Source organism: Psammomys obesus, unplaced genomic scaffold (assembly GCF_907164565.1).
Source record: "Psammomys obesus unplaced genomic scaffold, mPsaObe1.curated_primary_1811, whole genome shotgun sequence".
Taxonomy (NCBI): domain Eukaryota; kingdom Metazoa; phylum Chordata; class Mammalia; order Rodentia; family Muridae; genus Psammomys; species Psammomys obesus.
Window position 1 is genome coordinate 2,837,987 of NW_026596120.1, and position 8,407 is coordinate 2,846,393.

The 8,407-nt window shown below is 41.7% G+C and overlaps 1 protein-coding gene across 5 annotated transcripts in view; it reads left to right on the forward strand.

The window, feature by feature from the left end:
- The first annotated feature begins 4,195 nt into the window (after positions 1-4,195).
- LOC129693029 (phospholipid scramblase 1) overlaps positions 4,196-8,407 on the forward strand; it is a 19,599-nt gene continuing 15,387 nt past the window's right edge. For 2 of the 5 annotated variants that reach the window (XM_055629577.1, XM_055629580.1), the window contains exon 1: positions 4,196-4,313. The gene's annotated coding sequence lies outside the window, so the exon portion shown is untranslated. The remainder of the gene's footprint in view (positions 4,314-8,407) is intronic. The other 3 variants (XM_055629579.1, XM_055629581.1, XM_055629578.1) reach the window with 2 other exon arrangements.

The following is an 8,407-nucleotide window of genomic DNA, read 5'->3' on the forward strand; positions in this document are numbered from 1 at the left end:
GGCAGAAACGTGGAAGTGCTAAATTATACTGACTTACTATTTTGTTGTGGTGACAATAGTCTTTTCTAACAAATGAGTAGCAAGGCTTCAATGAGTTTTTTTTCCTCTAGTTAAAAAAAAAAAAAAAGAATTGAATTGAAGCACTACATAGGACATGCCTTATCTTTGCTAGCGATACTAAGGATCTTGACCTGACTAGATGCTCAGGCATGCTTTTCTGCTCAGTAGTTAATATTTCTAGAGACCAAAGTAGATAATCTCCAGGATATTCTAGTTTGATGTACACTTTTCCAATCTGAAATCAGACAGGAGCCTCCCTTCCAGATTTCTCTGTGGTTTGATTATGTCTGAATCCTGGTGCTTTTTATTATACCTGACAGATATGGGGCTCTTAACCTTCCTAGAGGTTGTCCTTAAAAGGCATGAATTTCTTTGCTTGGAATTTCTAAGATGGAAGAGCTTTCCCTAGCTAAATTCTGTTGTGTTCAAGCCAAGGACACTGGAGGTGCTGAGGAGTCATTTAACTGGGCTGCCTAGTTCCAAGTCTAAAAAGTTTGAAGAAATAGACAGCACTTAGAGCATCTCAGTTCACCCTATATTGGTTTACTGAACTGTATAACTACAGAGGTAGAATTGGACCACCATAAGATTTAAAGATCTGGGCTGGAGAGATGGCTCAGAGGCCCTGAGCATTGGTTGCTCTTCCAAAAGTCCTGAGTTCAATTCCCAGTCACCACTTGGTGGCTACAACGATCTATAATGAGATCTGGTGCTCTCTTCTGGAGTGCAGGTATACACGCAAGCAGAACATTGTATACATAATAAATAAATAAATCTTAAAAAGTGTTTAAAACATTAGAGATCTTCCTTACGAACATGGAGACGCATGAATGTTGGCCTGGACAGAACACACGCAGGGAAAGACAAAGCCACTGTCCTGGTTACCTGTGGTTTCTTTCCTTCCAGGTTCTCAGGCTTTTAGACTCCGCCCTGGCCCACGAACTTGGGTCAGCAGATTCTCCAGGGCCTAGACCTTAGATTGGAACTAATCTGTTGGTTCTCCTGGGGCCTCCAGACAACAGTGAGCAAAGGATGAAACTTCTCAGTCTCTGTAATCACAGGTAACAATCACTTACATTGGATTCGTCCTGTAGAAAATGCATACATGTATCCTAGTGAGTACAATTTTCTGGAGAATCCTGACACATATATCGTTTATCTAAATCTAAATATTCAATTTTGCAGCTGGGAGATCACAAATTGCCCATAGGACTTCAACAAGTCTAAAAATTGGGCACAAGAGAGATGACTAAGAGATTAGGTACCTGTACTGCAAATTGCAGATGGCCCAGGCTATGCTCCCTGTGCCCACATCAGGCAGCTCACCATCACCTTTAATAAACATAAGCATACTTTAACAATTAATAAATATTTTATAAATGTTTAGTTCAATGCCATATTAAAGCGCTCCTCTGTTGCAGGATATTTGATCCCATTGTGAACCCCAAAACTGTGAACCGTAAAACCCTGTTTTGTTTTGTTTTTTGTTGTTGTTTTTTGTTTGTTTGTTTGTTTGTTTTGGTGTGGTTCAGCCTTAACACACACCTTTAATCCAAGAACGTCCTATTTATTGTAAACTGGTGATTATGGTGTGGCTCAGCCAGCCCCAGCACACAACTTTAATCCAAGAGCTTTCTGTACATAGGATTTAATAAAGTTAACACTAGGTCAAGAGGCAGAGCAAGACACCAGCTGACACGGATTAAAGAGTAGGAGGAATTTTGAGTTGACATTTATTTAAGACAGTATGGAGAAGGAGAAAGCTTTGGCTTTAGCTTAGGCTTCAGCTCCTTCGATCCTTGGCATTTTGGGCTTTGACCTAGCAAACCTTTGTCTTACTACTGGACTGTCAGCTAAGCTAGTGAAATTTGGGGGTTTTTGCATTCAGACTGAGCTGAGAAAGAAGGTCATCTAGATGCTTTCTCTGCCTCTCTGAACTAGCAAGTTTTCACCCCAGCATCTGGCTCCTGAGTCTTTATTGGTAAAATAGAGCGGTTGGGATTTTCCTTCTTTTAAAGAACACTCCTCTTTTAAGGAGTTTTGCTATATAAATCTGGTTAATGGCCTGAAAATAGTTATCATTGCTTTTAAGTAAACCACCTGAGAGTTTAACTGTTTTAGTGTTTTACTTTGCAAGTGCCCGTTGACATTCACTCAAAATGCAAATCACAAAATCAAATACAATGAATCTAAGGCCTAAAGTTTCTCTTCCTTTGTGGATGGACCCTATGTTAAAGCCTCAAATAACCTGTAGTGCTATATAATAAAGATTACAGAGCCTGGGCTTAGAATACTGCTAGGAAGCAGAATTCCTCCTCCATCACACCCCCCCCACGCACACACACACCACCACCACCACCACCACCACCACCAGCACCCAGGAACATCTCCATTCAGTAGTTACCTGTTTAATATTATGTTGTGTTATTATCTTCATTACGCTACTAAAGTTTGGAAGGTGCCATTACCCAAAATAACTTGACCTTGACTCCTTACTAATAAGGAATTAGTGCTCTTGATAAGACGTTTAAATCGTTTGCTAAGGTTAGTTTTTCTAAGTTGAAAACGTAGGCGCACCTGAGGTAGCAAGCCATCAGGAGGGGAAACAAACACAAAGTAACTACTCTGCAGCTGCTTCCCAGGAAGCCCTGTGTCACTTATTCCCCTGTGACCAGGACAGTCTTGGAGCTCCTGGCAACAGCAGTCAGCCTAGGAAACAGAACAGAGGCGAAAACAGTACGAAGACTCTTTCTTAGACAGGCTGCACTTGTTTTCAGCTCTACAAACTTCTACCTATAAATAAACTTAAACTGCTTAAGGTTTGTTTTTGGGTGTTTGTTTCAGGACTCACAGGTAGCTGTAACTACACTGTAAAATTCAAATGAAATGAACCCTTTCATGTAGAAGGAGACAGTAGCAAGGAGCCTTGTTTGGACTGAGAGTGAAATCAGGTAAAGGATAATGATAAATATACTGAGTTGCTAACAGCAAGCTGAAGTTATATATCACATTGAGCTGTGTGAGCTCAGGGTCCATTTCTCCAGCACTGGAGTGCTGTGCTCTCAGGCTCTCTTCATACACAACCTTCACTTTTCTCAAGACTTGCTCTCCTATGGCTAAAAATACCATGGGAATTCCATGCAAGATTGCTTTCTATGGAAGAACATTATATTCTATGCACACATGTGTTTATGTGTGTCCAGAAATACATATGCAAGTAGTTATTCCTTCCTACGATGCTCTCCAGACTTTCTGTTAGTTCAACGTACTTAGAAACGCAGCGGTCAGAGGGAGAAGAGAATGGAGCTCACTAATCAAAATTCACCTGTAACCCTTCCATCATCCTTTCCTAAACACAGCTCCCCAAGGAATACCAACGTATTCATAAAACACAAGGCAGGAAAAAATTACCTTCCGTGTCATAGGGAAATTTCTTAGAAATGTCCCCACCAGGCATACTAAATCAGAAACTTTGAAGGCATGACCTTCAAATGTTTTAGCTGGGTGATTCTTCTCCCGCTGTAATTTGAGAACCACCTTTGTACCATACAAAAGCAGATGCTGATTTTCTGGCAATGGTTCGAAGCAAATGAGAATGTTTTCTAGTGAAGATGGTACTTTTCTACAGACCGTAATAAGAAAGTGAAGACTGCTAACAGCAAAAGGCACCAAAAGGTTACACAAAAGCCGTTAAGATTTTCAAAAAGAGAAAAATGCGGCAAGGGAAAACTTTCAACAAACTTGAGAATGCAAACAGGGCGGATGGAACAGTTGTGGTAACCGATTTTACCACTTAAGAAAGTATGCAGGGCAGAAAAGTAATCTTGGGGAAACCCGATTTCCTCCACAGAACCGCAATAAGCGGAGGAGTAGAGTTCGGGAAAGGTAAAGGAAGTTCCCAACAGAGGCCACTCCCCAGGTAATGAATAACCTCCCCTCCCAACGCCATGAAAACCCCACTTCCTTTTTGAGATTGTCCGAGAGCTACTGGCAGGCGGGGCCGGGAAGGTGGACTGCCTGGCCTGGCCTCCGGGCGCAGCTGGAGGCTTCTGGAGCTCAGGCTGAGGTCACCTCACTCAGGGTCCCTCTGCGAAGCTTCGGGGAAAGCTGTACTGCCGCTGCGCCTCCTCAAGGGACTGGGACTCAGGACTGGTCGGAGCCCGCTGTCCACAGTCCCGACTTGAGCTCTGCACCGCTGCTAAGCAAGAGGAGCATCAAGTGAGCACCGCGGTCTGAGTGCGCACCGGGGCAGGGTACAAGGATGGGGCGCCGGCTGGGGGGTGGATGGGGATGGTTGGGGTTGCCGGGGGTGGGGTGGGGAAGGCGAACAGGAGCAAGGGCTGCGGACGCTTTGCTCAGGCGGCGGAGGTTTTGGTCTGGAGACGGGGGAAAGTGCGCTGGCGACCACGGAAGTGGATAGGGAACTCAGCCAGAAGCCGTGCCGTCCCCGCTGCTGCTCAGAGATCCGTGCTGGCGTCACTGGTGTCCCCGTGGGCTCTTCAGTTTGGCACACTGTTTCACAGCCTAGAGCAGCCTTGAATCATGCCAGAAGCTGCCCTCGCTTTGTAACCTCGGTGGTAGCAGTACCCTTGTCAAAAGTGCAGAGCCCAAGCCGGACTCCCGTTTCAGGAAAGGGAAACGAAAAAACAAACGGGAATCTTTCAAGGCGCTCTTTAGCCCAAGTGTGCCCTGGGATTGTGGCTGGAATCCAAACTGTGCTTAGCGTTCGAGAAAACGAAAGTAGGGACTAGAAAGGGGGGTAAAGGACAGAGTGGCTAAGACCACACTAACTGCGGATTTGAGCTTCTGTTTTTACCTTAGCGTTGGACTCTGACCTTTTTTTTATATATATATACATTCATCTTTGCCCTGAAATTGTTCACTAGTACAAGACTTAAAGATTCAGGTCGCTTTTAAAAATCCTGTCACTTGGGAGGAAGAGGCAGTCGATCTCTCGAGTTCGAGGCCAGCCTAGTCTACTGAGCAAGTTCCAGGACTACATAGAGAAACCCTGTCTCTCGACAAAAACACAGAAATTGCATAAGTTAATATAAGTTGCTAAAGGAACCAAGTGAAAACTGGCTTTTATTTTATCGACTACTTGAATAAGTCCCCCAGCCCACATCTCCCCCACCCCAACCCCACCCCCGTTTCCTGTGTGGCTTGATTTGTGTAATCTCATTCCTGGAAAGTTGGATCTGGCCACCTCCCTGTTTAGCAATTGGAGCTAACAAGTGAAGCTTACTGAAAAGTGAAGCAATTCGGGGGCGTTTCCTTCTCAAGTTCTCCTTACAATAGGACTCGCCACCTGGGTACATACAATAATTGTGCCACTTTGAATAATGAACAAAGAAATGGTGGGGCAGTGGACTAGACAGAGACCCTGCATCTGGACAGAGGCTTGAAGGAGTTTAGTGTCAGGTGGAGACACTTCCTGTGTGAGTGTCTACAGTGCCCCTCTGCTCAAGACCCGAGAAGGAGCTCTCATTTTTACTCACAGTACTTTCAATATTCTACATTATATATTTAGTTTTCCTATTAGCCCTGGGTCTCTAGATTTACTGGTGAAGTGATTGTATAGAGCTTTGCATGGTCGGTAAGTATGGAAATACAGATTTTATTCCATCTATATAGATAACATAGGCAGTATAAATGTACATACATATGTATATTACAGTACAGACTCTATACTGCGCATGAATACCTCCTTGAAAAGACAGGGTGTTCACAAAGTGTCTGTCTCTTTAGGAAATATTTGTAGAAGTATGCCTGGGTACACAATGCACTCTTTTAGTACAGCATTAAATAAACAGGGCCCAGTAGAACCAACTCTGGTCAATGTGTGCTAACAAGTGTGGTGTTTTTTTGTTTTTTTTTTTTAATTTTTATTTTTTAAATTAAATTTTGGCAAACAAAAAAGCCTTACCTAGCCACTAAACTATTGACCAGAAGAATAAACTGGAATCCTAGGCTTTGGTGTCGTACAGAACTGAGATCCCTTTTGAAATATTGCTAACAAAAGTTGGAAGCCTTTTTATTATTTTTTTTTCTTCCAGTGAACCAGAGATAAGAATATAAAGATGTGAAAATGAGCATCTTAATTCAGCCAGTGAACTGAGCGGCATTAAACAACAGCTTTGGTTCTGTTTTTTTAGGTGCTTCATTTATAAGTAAGGAAAAAACAAAACAAGCAAGCAAGCAAACAAACAAACAAACAAAAAAAAAAAACAACTCCTCAAATTAATGAGAGAGCATTGGGCTTCCCCAAACACCATTTTGAAATCATGCAGGAACCCAGTAAAAGTAACTGGGCTTTGAGAGGTATTTTTGCTTCTTTAAGTTTACGTCTTATATCTGTCGAACACTTGACCACTATATTTTCAGTGGATTTTAGTTGGTGTATAATCTATTTTCATTCGGTGCTTACACATTTCATTCGCAGTTTTAAGGTTTTTTTTTTTTTTCCTTTTTGTGAGCATGAAAAAGTGATGTGGATTTTTCGAAGGAAGCTTTCTATCACAAGGGTCATACTTCTTGTACAAGTTTGCAATCAGGGGTGTTGGTTCCCCAAATGCTCACCAGTGCCTCTTAGCACCCATTTGTGGAAATATATTTGCATATCTATCTGCTTCAGTTTGACTATCGCCCAACTCACAGTTTGACAGATGAAATGTGTTTTATTTGAAATACTTTTCAGACCTTTCCAAATGCGCAAAGTCTACCTAAAAACATAAATGAAAGTACCTAAAATTTATTGGATTTTTGACTAAAGCACAGCCAAGAGTACCTGAAAATTATTTGATATGTGACCTTACTGTAAGGATTTTGCCTTACCACTTGACCTACTGCAATTTTTTTTTCTTTACCCATCATGAAATCTCTCGTTCAATTGCTCAGCAGTTTTAAAGCTATAAGGTGTTTCTGAACTGTGTCAGGGCTTATATTGACTTTCGGGCAGTGAAGAGAAATGTGAGCTGGTTTGTCTTTTGCATTGGATGACTTATAGAGAAGCATTTGTTTTCATTCATTAACAGCAAATTCTAGTTAAATAGCCTCAACTAGTTTGTACTTATTTTATAAACACAGGTAATGTTGTAAGATTCCAAAAATGCTTTTAAAAGCAATAGAAATTTCAAGATCTCCAGAGACAGGTGTTCACTGGACCTCGTCTGAACTGTGAAGACATGATCATTGTCACTCATGGTTTTTCCCTGCCCCAGATAGGAACATTTTACAGTTAAGAAAAAAAAAAAAAAAAAAAAAAAAAAAACAAAAACAGAAAAGAACTGAGAAGATAGCTCAATAGCTCAGTAGATAAAGTACATGTTATACAAGCACAAAGATTGCAGGTTGGAATCATAAGACTCTCTACATAGACTCCCAATGGGTGTGGCTACTACCTACAATTCCAGCTTGCAGACAGAGACCATGGCTCTTGCCAGCGTCAAGCTGATTAGATAGACTGGGTAAAATTGGCAGGCTTTGCCTCTGTAAATAAAATGAAATGTGATGGAGGAAGATGCCAGATGTCGACTTTGGCGCTCTAAGCTGCAGTCCATGTCTACACAATTCAAACATACATGTACAGATGCATAAATGCCTCATACACACTTAAAAGAAAATGTGTTAATTAAAATTGTTAAGTTGAAAAAAAACTAGAAAAGAAATGGGGTTTGTGGTTATAATAACAAAAACATTATACATAGTTGTATTTATAAATACTTTCATGTATATGGTGCCTCAATTTTCCCTAAATGTGTCACATAATCTAGTTACAAAGAAGAAAGTAGTAATCAGGGTATTTCTTGAAGTTCCTCATTTGTTCTGGGTAATTGTAAATCACTTGTGCAGTTTATTTATGTTTATTACATACTTTTCTCCCTTTGTGTACATCAGAAGTCCTCCTTTTTTATACAAACCTGAAACTTAAGAATAAAACAACAACAGAAAACATTGTTTAACAATCAGCACATGCTTCAACTAGGAACACAATTCCAAGTTATTTTCAAGGCTGGGCTGTGGTTCTCCTTTGCCTGGGGGGCGGGAGGAGGGCTGTTGGCCACCAGCCCAGGAAGCAGGAGGAGCAGAAGGTGAGATGAAGGACTCTGAGACGATCCCTCTCCCCCCTAGCACCCTGAGCATGACAGAACAGCCTCTGGGAATCACTTCTACGAAGTAGTTCAGCTTCATTTGGGGATAACAAAGGCTGTTTCCTCCTTGGAGGATGGGTAGGGGGCTCCAGGGATAGCTGTACATAATTGGTTAGGACTAGGCACTTCAAGGATGCTTGATTTGCATTTGACAGCAGGATCCTATCAGATGAATGGGAACATAGTACTTAATTATC